Source organism: Etheostoma cragini, chromosome 10 (genome assembly GCF_013103735.1).
Source record: "Etheostoma cragini isolate CJK2018 chromosome 10, CSU_Ecrag_1.0, whole genome shotgun sequence".
In the NCBI taxonomy this organism is placed as follows: domain Eukaryota; kingdom Metazoa; phylum Chordata; class Actinopteri; order Perciformes; family Percidae; genus Etheostoma; species Etheostoma cragini.
In genome coordinates, this window is record NC_048416.1 from 20,606,976 (window position 1) to 20,620,946 (window position 13,971).

The following is a 13,971-nucleotide window of genomic DNA, read 5'->3' on the forward strand; positions in this document are numbered from 1 at the left end:
TAGGAATTTCAAGCAGAAACTTTACCCACTTCCAATCTGCATGGATAAGGAAAAAAGTCCAAAGAGGTCAAACCACCAGAAACACAATAAAGAGAAACTCTAATGTTAGAGATATACTAATATGTAATAAATCTGTTCTGAAGCTCAGTTATGTTAGTACCAAAATAAAGACTTTATTCCCTTATTTTAAAACACAATTATACAAATGTGTCAGTAAGCCCTGTATACATTGGTTTTAGCTAACCAATGCGGTATTTATAGAGGCAGAATTTTTTTTCCACAATCAGTTAAACATTTACTTATTGATGACACAGTGTTATACATATTTTATTTGTAATAATGCTGCCCTATATCATTATTTGGCTTGAAAAGCATTATTTTTGTATGTTTAGTTATTTTTTACCTGGCCATAAACATCAAAGGCTTTGAACAAGCTGCTATCTTGTGAATACTTTTGTCCTTAAAAGTGACGCCATGGCAGAGTCTCTCTATTTGAAGAGAGTAAAATCATTTCCTGAGCTGAAAGCAAAAGGGTTGAGCGTGATATCAGATTCATTACATGGGAGGGAAAACACTCCTTTACGGCAGTGCGCAATATAGATCACTCCTTTCATTATTAATACCCCGTCCCATTTATTTGCAATATGAACCCTCACTCAAATGAAGGTTGTCCCTCTGATCAGTATGCAGGGGACCCGGCTTCAAATCCTCAATTCCAAATGCAAATGCGGTGCAACTGATTTAAATAATATTTGAATATGGATCACACAGTGTGACTCCATATCACAGGGATGGAAAAAGAAGGTGGAAAATGCAAATCATCAACATGTAAGAGGAAAGGTCATAGTCAGGACCTGTTGAATTATTTTGGAAATAAAGCGCTGGTTGCTAAATTAAACCCATTCCATAAAGCCAGAGGACAAAATTAGATGAGATCTGCATGATTTATATCATAAAGCCAAACAAAAGCAATAAGTGTGCTACACAAAGGAAGCAGTTTGGCTAGAATATACAAAACAAATGAACCTGTTTTCATCCTACGTTCCAAAACGTAATAAGATGAGAAAAACTGGTGAGGCACCATAAGCTTTGGTTACAGCGATTCGTTGCCTCAGTTACACTAACCTCCCTCAGAACAATGAGCCACATCATTGTAAACACTTGAGAACGGTTGCACTACTGTAGGCACAATGTTTTATACATTAATTCCCATCAATATAGCTGTACTTTGATTACTTTGAAATTCACCAGTCTATAATTTCCTGGCAAGAATTGCCAAGAAAAAGAAGCAAGAAGTGTGGTTGAAAAGAAATACCTGGAAGATATTTTGTGATAGATACAGATTAGCATGGTCTTGGCAAAACCCTAAAAAAAGCTGCGAGTGCCATTTAAATGTTGCAATACAGGCAGTGAATGCCTATGTACTGCTGTGTCTTTGCTCCTCTGGGAGGTATAAACCACTAGTGATGGTGGAATCCTCAAACATAGTGGTGTGCATTAAGTGAAAGGGGCACAGGGGAGTAGGCTCCCCTGGGCCTAGTAAAACTCCAACGAGCAGCCCTGCAGTACTCGCTTCAGGCCATGCTTTAACATTTTTCTTGATGACAGCCCATGATTAAAATGACCCAATTTAGTATCTAAAATCAATTCTCACCCCCACTGACGTGCAAGGGTTGGTGAAAGCTGCCCTGATTCTTATGACAGCATTTGAGCCACAGGCACGTTTTCTCAAACAGTGGTCAATAGAGGCAGAGAGTGTGGAAAGGAATGAAGAGAAAACTAAGGCACTTTACAGAAATAATCTGTTGCCTTTCTGGCTAAATAGCATGTTGCTCCATGGCATGTTATGAATTGTGTGCATAGAACAAAGAGGATGTATAGAACTCTGATTGTCAAAATGAGAGCTTTAAACTCCATTTCTGCTAAATTACAACAATATATATCATTATTACATATCAATATAACATGAATAATGTCACAAAAGACCTAATCTATTTCTTATGCACGCATACAACCATGACTACATGTCTGTGAATGTCTGAAATGCATGTCTCTATTCATATCTGAGAAGAAAACTACAATTAAAAACGAGATTTGATATATTGTTGGCCATTTGTTTAACCAAATCAAAGATGTCTGCCATTGTTGCTAGCAATTTGTTGTGCATTTCTCTTGCCAACTTCTATTTGTAGACGTGGCATAATGTTGTTAAAACTGGCACGTTACTGAGAAGAAACTGTCAATAAAGTTCTGAAAAAACAAAAAAATTGTTAATACTTGGTCTCCAGAATAGATTTTTATTTTACTAATTTATACACAAAAGTGTATGAAGAACAAAACTGCCATTTATAAAATCAGTTGGGGTAAACATCTTGATGCCTTTTTTTCCCCATAGGCACACTTTACTTTGATTGCAGTTTATTAATATAACAGTTCTTATTGGTCTTAGATTATCTGTGGGATATTCTAATATAAAGAAATTAACCCATCATTAGATTATTACGCATAAAAGAACATTTGGATCTTAAATGACATGATAAAATATATTTTATGAAATGACATTTGGAACATGACTGGGATGTGAAATAAAAATGTTGATCCTCAATAGACTAATTTTTTCAGTCTTTGGTCATTTCCATGAACCAGTCATTCCTGGATCATAAAATAACCTATTTCATATCCAACTTCTGCTAATTTGAAAAGAGATAATACAAGTGGTCTGTAGAGAAGAATTTGGAAGGGTACTCATGGTAATGCTAAAATGAGTATTTAACAATAGTTTCATACCTCTTTGGCAAGCTAAGCCTTTTTTAATATAGAGCTCACCACTGAGTCATCACACAGGCACACAACATAAATCCTGAACAGGGTGGAAATATTGTACTATAGATTATGCTCTTTCAGTCAGTCAACATTACAAATCCGTGCACTTGTTATTGTGGAGCCTCAACAGGGCCTTATCTGTAGGGCGCAGGGATCACCTCAGAGAAAACTCAATTTCCTGCTCATTTGTATGACAATCCTCATTATTATCTCACTTATCAGAATCGCCTGACAGACAAGTTTCCACATGAAAATAACTTTAAAGTTCCCTTATGTTAGTAAAATGTCCTGTCAGTGACTGCTACAATTGAAGAATATGGCAGTTTTGTTGCTCAACATTTGTTATGATAGGTCAAGCGTTGTATCTGCGGAACCTATGTTACAAGCTTTTATCAATGCACAAAGCACACTGCAAATCAAGCATTATGATGTAACCTAACTGAGTGCACATGTCAAGCATGGTGATAAAGTGTTCAGCCAATCACTGGAGCTCTAAACCACTAAGGAGTACAGTAGCATGGAACCTATCAGTCATACTTTGTTACAGGAAGAGCAATGCTCTAGTCCTTAAAGGTGGTGCTATGAGACGGGAAATTCTGTATGACAGCATTGCTTATACATTTAAAGTTGAAAAATCAGCCTAATTAAAATGTAAATACATCTTCTCTATGAACACATCATTAACATTTCTGCGGGGAAAAAAAAATAGACATGACTGTAATTGATATGAGTACCACCTGCCACCCACGAATGCTGCTAAATGAGGCAGGTGGTTAGCAGAGAACCACTGAGTTTCCCCACGACATAGCTACACATATTTTTTGTGATGATTGTATTTAGCAATCTGAATAATACGGATCAGAGGCAGAGAAGTGGATTATGCTGTATTAGTGGTTTGAGACGTTGGTTTGGTATTTTGATACGTGCATTGCAGTGACTCTGGGTTGTCGTTGTATTCTATTGTGACTGTTGTGAATCCAATACGACTGGCTAATAACCATTAAACGAGAGAGCTACAAACATTTAAGGTCCACCATTTAAACCCACAGGCAGTGGGTATTTAATTCTCAAAAAAATTTAAAAAGAGTATTTTGTGAAATATATAAAAAGGTTTAACATTTTTTTTTAAATAAACATAAGATTAAAATGAACAAATTGGTAAATAATCCAGTTTATAACTTGTAAAAAAAGGCATATATTGTAGATGAGGAAGGAGGCAAGTACAATTTATAGATAAGATTTGTGTGTTGCTAAAGAATTGTTGCCCATCGGTGGAGTCCTGTCACAACAGGGAAGCACATAATTGCACTTCCATCACTGCTCAGCCCAGACCCTGAGAAGCAGGTGGTCTCTAGAGACATTCTTAAAATGAGCAAACAACCAAACCCTGGATGGCTTAATGATGACATGGTAATGTGTATTTCAAAGGAAACAGCCCCAGTCATGAATTTAAAAGTAAACAATTCTGCTCCCCCATGTGCTCCTGTGACACCAGTTTACATTCCTTTTACGGCAAAGGCACAATGGCAGGCTATCATGGGGATTTGCTTCATCTGGGTCCTGAGTTCAATCCCTGTATGTCATTGAACAGGACTTCACACTTGGCAGTGTTAGAAAGATCTGAGTGTATATAAAATTGATAAAATGCAGGTTACCCATAAGAGCGGTTACCGGGATCATTTGTTGATGAGCTACTGATGAATTCTGAAAATACTACAATTTTTCTTCATCGACAGGGGTGGATTAGTTCTAGTTATGATTTAGGACAGAAAACCAGAGTTGCACTTGAAATTAATCTTCCTTGTTCAACTCAGCTTATGAAATACTCCCAACATGGCAAATGGTCTACTGTGACAGGCTGAATTTCTAGGCTGGCAAACAGCATTATTCTCATTTCTGGTCCCATTGTCACCTCTCATTGAAATCCTCTGTCACAGAGCGGAGCCTGATGCTATGCAGGGCTTCTGGCCTCCCTGCATGTGTCTATATCTGTCTACATTCATACTGGCTGGCCAAAGTGGTGATGTAAGAAATCAGAAGTGGAGGGAAAGAAAGATAGACAGGAAAAAGAAAGAGAGAATAGTTGTTTTGGTCTCACAATGAACTACTCATCTACCGTGAAGTGAGTAAAAAAAAAAAAAAGGGAAAAAGAAAAACGAAAACTCTCTAGAGCTCATCACTCATCCTGAACTGGTGGAGCTCGACAGGTCTGTTTCCTGTTCCTAATATTCTTCATGACAAACGGCAAACGGCTGGCCTTGCTGATCCTGCTCCAACACTTTTAGGGTCCAGGGATGAGTATATCTTAAAGGGTATTTTTGTTTTTTTTCAACCTATTTTCCCATGGATTTGTGTCTAAGTCACTAATGTGAACATGATTTTTAAAACTAGTCCACTATTGAACAAGAACGCTGTACCAGGCTGCAATTTAATTCTATAGTGCAAATATGCACCGCCAATGAACATCCACTAATGGTGCTTGTTTTTTGCCCCTGACTCAGATTGTTATTATAGTTGGCTGACTACATAATGGGAGGAAGGAGAAGCTCTCATTATCTTGCAATGCTTTTGTTTGAATTTACTAAAGTCATATCAACACAGTAACTTTAGTTAATGGCATTAGTTTACCTCCGCTCTGCATGCAGCTCTCCACTCTTTGAACAGCATTTTTCTTTAGGAAAAGGTGTTTTTGCGTATAGGGTTTCTTCTACTCTTTGGAGGGCAGTAGTCTGATGTGGTCGCTGGGGATGCAATGGTCTGCATCTCATATTCCTGTTTCACACTATATATCCATAGTTCTGCACCGCTGTCTCGTCTAATCAACTGGAAATCTGAGTCTCGGCACTCCAAAGTCATTGGTTGTGCATTACTGAAGTGTGTGCCTTCAACAATACAAGTACCCTTCGCCCATTTCTTCTGATGTATAAAATGATCATCACACAGAACATCGCAGTTACACAGAATTATAGATGGAAATGTGCAGACAACCTTACACAAGCAGGAAGCTCAATTGGAAACAAAACTACAGTCATAAACAATACTCTTTTATAATAATAATACAACTTTTATAACTAGTTTGCTTGCCCTGCTGGTGCGGTTAATTTGGGCAGTTGAAAAAGCATCAATCGCACTCGGGTGCGCACCAAAAGCGCACCAAACAAGAGTACCGAGACGTGCTTGAAGAGGTGGTCTCCGTACGCTTTCCATTGAACTCTCGGAGTGTCTAACTTTAATGATATTCCCATTTTTACACGTATTTACATCCGACTGATTTGGCTGAATTGTATTGCTTACAATGAAATACTTTTTGTTTCATTGGACTACTACTGACTGTTGTTTCAAGTCATCTTAGATATGGGCTTTTTCTCGCCTTCCTAGCAGACCTTCTAAATCTCAGTCGGACAGGATGGGAAGCATCAGTGAGCTGCAATCTTCAGGTCTCTCCACAGACTTTCAAAGGGGTTTAAATCCAGGCTTTGGCTGGGCTTCTCAAGAACATACAGAGACAAAGCAACTCCACTGTTGTCTTGGGTGTGTGATCAGGTTTATTGTACCACCAACTTCTGGAGTGTTGTGCACACTGTTTTTGTCTTCCCAGTCATGACCATCTTCTCTGATGCTGGTTGCACTGCATTGCAAGATAAAGGGGTCATACCTTTAACATTATCACAATTTAGGTACTGTCTACATATATGCAATTTCCTACTTTATAAATTGCAATACACTTTGAATGCTGCACATTTATGAGCCTCATACAACACCTTATTAACTCCCACTATTAAACGGCAAATGGAATTCCCACTGAGAATATTAATATGCACCTAAATCAGATTGTCATTCAATTACTTCTAAGGGAAAATGAGAAAGGTTGACTACAAATCTAAGAATGGAAAACTTCACTGAGTGTGAAATAGATTATTATTATTTATTTTTTTAAAGGTTGAGATGGTCTGATGTTGGGGTTATTGGTAGTCGTTGTTGTGACACACCCAATTTACAATTGGCTGCTATCACAGCAGTAATGAAAGCTGCTAATACAGAGAGCCAAACCAGAGAGTCAAACTATAACTAAAATTAAAAAGAAGTGGTCAGGAAACAAAATTGAAAAAAGGAGCTTGATGCTGCGCACTGGTAAACCACAGGTAACACTCGTGGAGGTCATGGGTTACAGGTGATATTGCAGCTCACTTCCTGCAATTTGATTTTTTACTGCAGTTCCTTCCCAGTCTCTAATCCCCTTTCTCCAAAAGATTTATACACTAGCCAGCTAGGTCACCTGTTGAATGAACCATACAACTAATGTACTAATATGTCACAGTGAAGATCTAATAAGCATGCATTAGATGTTGTTATTGAATCAAATAACCTATACAATAGGAAAGGGTTGCTACTAGGATTTATAATGTATTAATGAGACAAAAGTAAGGTTACTATGAAAAAGATTAGATAAGAAACGTATTGGAACATAGCACTGAAAGTGCAGTCTGTTTTTTTATGTGTCTATTTGATGAAAATAGTAAATGAATATGTTGTATTTTAAATTGTCATTTGGCGTAAAATTAAAAAAAGAATGTCACAATTCATTAGAAAGAGTTATTAAAATCAAACGTCTTCTGAAAAAACCAAAAAGGTTGCCAAGCAAGCAGATGATATTCTGAATAATATTCTAGGTCAAACAGGCAGCACTACATTTGACTTAAAAGTGAGGTAATAGATGTTAATCCATTACCCTTTTTGACAAATTCGCCAGATATATATCCTCATGGTCACCTAGCTCTCTATTTTCTTTGTCCGCTGAAAAACAATGTGGTTTTCCTATATATCCTTGACTGCAATAAAAAAAAAACAAAAAAAAAAAAACAGAAAGGTGCACAAGAGCCACACAACACTATTTCTAGCCATCAGCAACAGGTGTCGCGTGCAAGCAAGTGATATTATTAAGTTATTAACAAGAAGAGTTGGCAGAGAAAAGGCAGCAACCTCTGAACTGATGAGGGCTCTCTTCCTGATGGCCACGTGAGTAAATAACGTCTTGTTTTAGTGTTTTTCAATAGGTCAGTTTGTGCGTTAATTTTAATTTAACTAGTTTAAACATTGATTACACCATCATAACTATTATAAATAGACTTAATAATTGATATTTCTAATATTATATTAAGACAGAGAAATGGTCACATTATAAAGTTACTAAAACAGTGGCAACAGCTAACTAGTGCAACTCCAACTCTTAGTTCCTCTCATGTGTGTGTGTGTGTGTGTGTGTGTGCGTGTGTGTGTGTGCGTGTTAGTGTGTAAGTGTGTTGATGTGATGGGCCTCAACATTATATAAACCTGGGCACCCAGATAGCTCAGTGGTTAGAGCGGATACCCATATACAGAGGCTTGCTCCTCGACGCAGCGGGCCCGGGTTCGAATTTCACACATCTTCGTCTGTCTGTCTAATAAAGGAAAAAAAAAAACTAAAAAAAAAACTTTAAAAAAACATCATATAAACCTAATAACCTTCACAGAACCTTAAAAATTAATATAAACAACAACAGTTTTAATGGAATGAACAATACTATAGTGCTTTTGATCTAGTCGCTGTCACTTTCAAAATGTTCCTAAGACTTTTACTGGGGTTTTAAACATTATCCCATCTGTTGTCAATTTTTGAAATTGTGAGTCATCACGTCAGATGTAAAATAAATGATGGAGCGATTGCATTAGTGCGAAGTACCAACTTCAAATGTAAATTTTGAGTTTCTTTCAAAGACAAACATCTCCTTAGTGAAAAAAAAAAGAACATTTTATGCATGGCACAGAAGTACTTAAGTGCGTGGCTTGAATTACGTCAATTCTTTCTCAAGCTTCTGCAGCTGCTTTAGTAAGATACCCTCCCCGGACTGGCATGAGGAAATATCTTCTCAACCCCATGATTCCCTGCAACTGCATTGAAACCAAAAGACAAATGATCTCTTTTGTGTTCCACCACATCCAGAAAGGCATTTTGTCTACGTAATACAGAGCCAAGTACTGCTATGAGTTTAAATGGGAAATGGGCACTGCTTTATTATGCTGCAGTGCCTTGAAATGAATGTGGATAATAGATAGATTCACAACGGTATTAATATCCTCAGAGTTCATCTTTTTTTTCTCCCCTCATTCTCCATTTTCTCTCTCACAGGCTCCAAAGTACTTTGCCCTTGGCTATGCCTTATACTAAATAGATTTATGAGAACATTTGTGTCATATTTCCTCTTTTCCCGGATAGTCAAGACAGATTGTCAGTGCACCACTGATTGAGTGGAATCACCACACAGACTTAGTTCCCATTGTCAGGCCCCACATATTCATCTCTGGGGGGGATTTAACAAGGCAAATTGGCCAATGACACGTCTCTCCAGGCTTTGCCACCGCTATTAAGATGAGGTCAGGGGTATGAAAATAGTGGATTATATGACTACATTTCAAATGGTTATAGTCTCTAATAGTAAATTTATGAATGAAAGCATATACAGTATATGAATCGTTCATGTAAATTTCAAGAGCAGCTTCTTAAAATGAATAAACCAACACCAGTTTCGTTGAAACTCCCTGGAGGGAAAAAATATAGAGAAGAGATATCTTTTTTTGCAAATAAACCCTTCATACATGCAGTACACACAGAACATGTTCAGTATTATTTTCACTTTTATTCAGTGGTGTATTATCCTTAAAGAGTCAGGAAGATTCATCAAAAATACTGGTGTATGTTGAAGACTACTCTCTTGGCAGGCAGATGAGGAGAGGGAAGTTGTGGGGAAATGCATTTGGATTGTTATAACATAATCAGTAACATCCATCTATACATCCATCACCATGGCACTCACATTATTATTAAACTTGCTCACATGAGCTATTGAAAGAGCACCTATGGCTGAGACTCATGTGAGGTATAATTGGTAAATTCTCACAAAATGTTGGGGTTCTCTATTTTTACTTAACATACTACTAATATAAAAAAGAACGCCTCGGTGCCATGTTCTTTTTTAGGAAGACTGGGAAGTGAAATAGTGAAATGGGAGCTAATCTGGAAATGACACCCGTTTAGTGAGAGTTGGGGCTTGTGTAGGCTCAGTGAATATAAAAACAAACACATTCAAATGAATGTTGAATGAAGCAGCAAAGTAAGGGTAAAAAGAAGAAATCGATATATGGTACACGCAGTATACTGCAGTTTGCTTCTACATACCATAATGCAACTGATGCTTATGGTACTGATGTGCAAATTAAGGATTCAATGTAATGTATATCTTTACAAACTCCAGTGGGCAGTGGTGCCTAGGGTGCAGCCACCATGTCATTTTCTGAGGAAGGAAAATTAGATGAAAAAATTTAAATCCAGTTCATTTTCAATGAGGAGGCCTGGGCCCCTTTCAGCCACCCAGATCTCCTCACTTTGAAAAACGCTGTCAAGAACAGATCCTTGTCTGTTATTCAGGTTGGAATTATTTTACAAGCATTATTCAACCACTGCCTTAAAAAGAAAAATAGAACAGCATTTTCCTCACTTTTAATGACCTAAGGCCATGGCAGACCAACCACTTGTATGCTTGCTTTTCTTAATAAAACTTGTTGAATGCAGAACAGTTAATTTTGAAATATATTAATCTTATCTTTGTTCGGGATTTGACAAAGGTGCTTTATAACCCAAGGTTAAAACATTAAAATCATTGAAATCCACTTATAGACTTATGATGTATTTGTATGCTTAATAAAGAACACAGACACCGCTTTCCATGGTTATAAATGGAATGCATTTTACTGTGCTTAATATTTTGTTCTCCAATTTTTTTTTTTTTTGATTTTTTTATAAAAATTAAACAAGAAAGTGCTTAGAGACCATACATCTCCACAAAGGCTTGTTTTAATAATGGACATTTATAAGAAGTTTTAAATTGCTAGTGGGTATGGATTTGCATTACAATATACATAAAGAAAATCACGTAGTGATACATTTGTGTTAAACCCATGATTAACGGATATGCAATACAAGAGTTGTCACAGAAGCAATGTGTTTTGTCAATGGCAGCAATACTGGTCCTAAATGCACACAAACAATAATTTGCCCTTGGCCAAACATTTAAACAAATTTTATTATGATTGTTTAGGTATTTATTACTTTTTACTTACATTTTGTATGAGATATGTTGCTAATAACCTCCTTGATGGACGTAATCAAAACAGAAAACCAGATCAAAGAAAGGAAAAGTGCTTCTCTAAATTGCTTTGAGCAGGACCTCATTGCAATACATTCATTTGACAAGCACTTTGTCGAAATAGACCTATAACAAAGGAGTATTACGGAGATATGGATCCAGGATAGTTAAAAAAAAAATCCCCAACATTTTTCTTTTTAGCAGAACACGCCTCCACTAGCACTGCAGCAAAGAGTTGCTTGATTGCATGCAAATTATCTTGAAGTAAAGTTCACATCCAGTAAACAAGTAGTCATTCTCATTTTGTGATTTCATGACTGCACTGATGTTGGCAGGGTTTTAAAAGTGGTTAACAAGCTTTTTCTAGCTCACTATGGTGTAAACGTTGGGTGATATGGGGTGAAGAGCTCTGTCTTGGAGAAACTGGGCCCTGAATGAGGGAAGGTCTGATGCAGCCAATCAGTCAGGGATAATTATGATTTCCTAGGGAAATTATCGAGGCCTGATTGCACTTATCAATGAGGTACATTGATTGTACAACTTCCAACCATTGGAAACGGCCATTTGATTGCATTTGAATCCCCAACATCACTGTTAGCGTCCGTTTAAGCCTCGAGACAATTAACAATCAGAAATCAGATTTATTACCCAAGTAAGCACAACAATGATAATTTTTTAAATTCTAATTTTCTATTTCTTGAAAAGATTAAGGTTTTACTGTCAACAGTTCTACTTCTTGTCTTGTAAGTTGTATTTTGGTTTTGATGTACAGTAACTGTATTGTGTTGGTATATTACTTATTTTATGTAGTCCAACTGTAAACATAAGTTGTAGTGTGTACTGTATTTATTATAATATGAAGCCTTGGAAGGTTGGTTGTTGCCATGTTAAGAGGTAATTGGTTCATAAATAATCAATACAGAGTTTTCAAACTGTGGCCATAATAACAAATAGTAAAAAATAGTGTTCACCACTCTCTTTAAAACAGAAACTTGGTTTGATCGGGGGAAAAAAGTCAGTCAAGCAGTTTTTAAGTGTACAGTGTAAAGCAGGAATGGAAGCTTTGTTGAATTGTCTTTAGCCAGTTTACCTTATGGGAGACTAAAAGCTTGTAAAGGATCGGAAGATAGTTGTTATGAATTCAAAGATGTTCTACTGTTTCTACAGGCAGTACATGCTTTTCAAAGACATGGGGCCAGAACGTGGTTCCTTTGAGCCTTAAAGTAAATCCAATAAAATAGATTTTTAGAGGCTTGTCAGCAGAGATGTCAACCTTTGTTTTCATTTCACCATGCTAAGGACACTGTAAAATACATGGAATGAAACAATAAATAAAGTATGAAGTTTCTTAATGGTAAAAAAAGAAAAAGATTTGGAATGGATTTTTTTTAAATCAAATTATTTTCATTTGCACTTTCAATAACTGAAAATGCCAATGAGTCTCTTTTACTGTTACATTATCAAACTGAAAACCCTGTTTAAGTGTATGTTAGGATCAATAAAACAAGAAGAAGCATAGTGTGCCCACAGTAAACTTTTTTTGTTGTTGCATTTTTTCTTTAAGAAATATTTCACCCTCAACAGGAATAATATCAAAATGTGTTCTTCTCGCATGCCGCCACAATGAACAAAAAATCCCCAAAAGTAGAATAATAGAAGCAATTCATCAAGACTTTAACTGGCATGTTTTTGAATAATTAATTTCCATGAAATGACAAAGTTGATATCATTCAAAATGTGTGAATATAGACATCTAGAGATATAGCGTATGAAGACTACTCAGTCCACTTACACAATGGCTGGCAGCCTCAGTCAAGTGCATAATTAGTTGAATTAGATTAAATAACCAATTACGAGACTAACAAAGTAAATAAGCCTGCAGGGATTTCACCAAATGCTTTAGAATAGAATTAGAGTGGAATTAGTTTATTGACAGGCTGAATGACAGTGTGGTCAAACAAACAACTCTATTCCTGTCACAAAGAGAGAGTGCTAGCTGTCATCAAGGAATGAAATAGATAAGTAAAGGTTGAAAATGTGTTAAAAAGGAACTAAAATAAACAAATGAATATACTGCAATGCATTAATGGATATATTTTGGTAGTTGCATCGCCCAGGGGCTTTCTAGTACTTGAGTAGATTCAGGACTTAGGCCGCACCCATTTAAATGAACTGAATGCGATGCAAAACAGCGATTGGCTTGCCCAGCTTGTTAATAACCAGTGTATGATAATTTTAGCCCCAGTTTGTAGATGCTATTTAGATGGCACCTCTATTTGGCCAAGGTTTTGTTTCCAGATTTGTTTGGTGATTCATGATGTGTGTGTGTGTGTGTGTGTGTGTGTTTGTGTGTGTGTGTGGGGGGGGGGGGGGGGGGGTTCGGGGGTTCCACCCCCATAATTTTTTTTAGCATTAAACACTTCATTACCTGCATTCTGGTGAATATGTATGCACTTATTTCTATCTTTTTTTGAATCAACTTATGCTTAAAATATATTTATATAAAGGGAAACATAGATTTCAATCCAAATATAAAACATAATGGAATATATTGCAGTAAGTATGTCAGGCATTCTGTATTGCTTTCAACTATTTATTCTCCTGTAGATAGAGTTTTCTAATTATATCTGTGTCAGCACGCTTGTAGGCATAATTTACTCTTCCCTCCTCTTTTGCATATTTTGTTGAAGAAGTAACCTCCTTAAATGTGCATAAGACACTTATTCACATCAATGATACATCGCTCATTTTAATGAATTAATACACCCATCATGTTCAAAACCTTGTGCACATTCTATCTGTGTTCTCTGAAATTTGGAGAAGTCGTGATATTTTGAGAAAAATAGAGTTATAATAGGCTATAACAAGGATACAGTCACAACATTTCAGAAAATAATCTGCCTGCACCATAGTCTGCTGTGCATTATGTAATTGCTCTGCTGATACGGTAGATCTCAGAATTTTTGAC

The 13,971-nt window shown here is 36.6% G+C and overlaps 1 protein-coding gene across 7 annotated transcripts in view; it reads right to left on the reverse strand.

The window, feature by feature from the left end:
- The window catches only part of diaph2 (diaphanous-related formin 2), a 384,094-nt gene that overhangs the window by 124,402 nt on the left and 245,721 nt on the right, over positions 1-13,971 (reverse strand). The gene's annotated exons all lie outside the window — the stretch shown is intronic.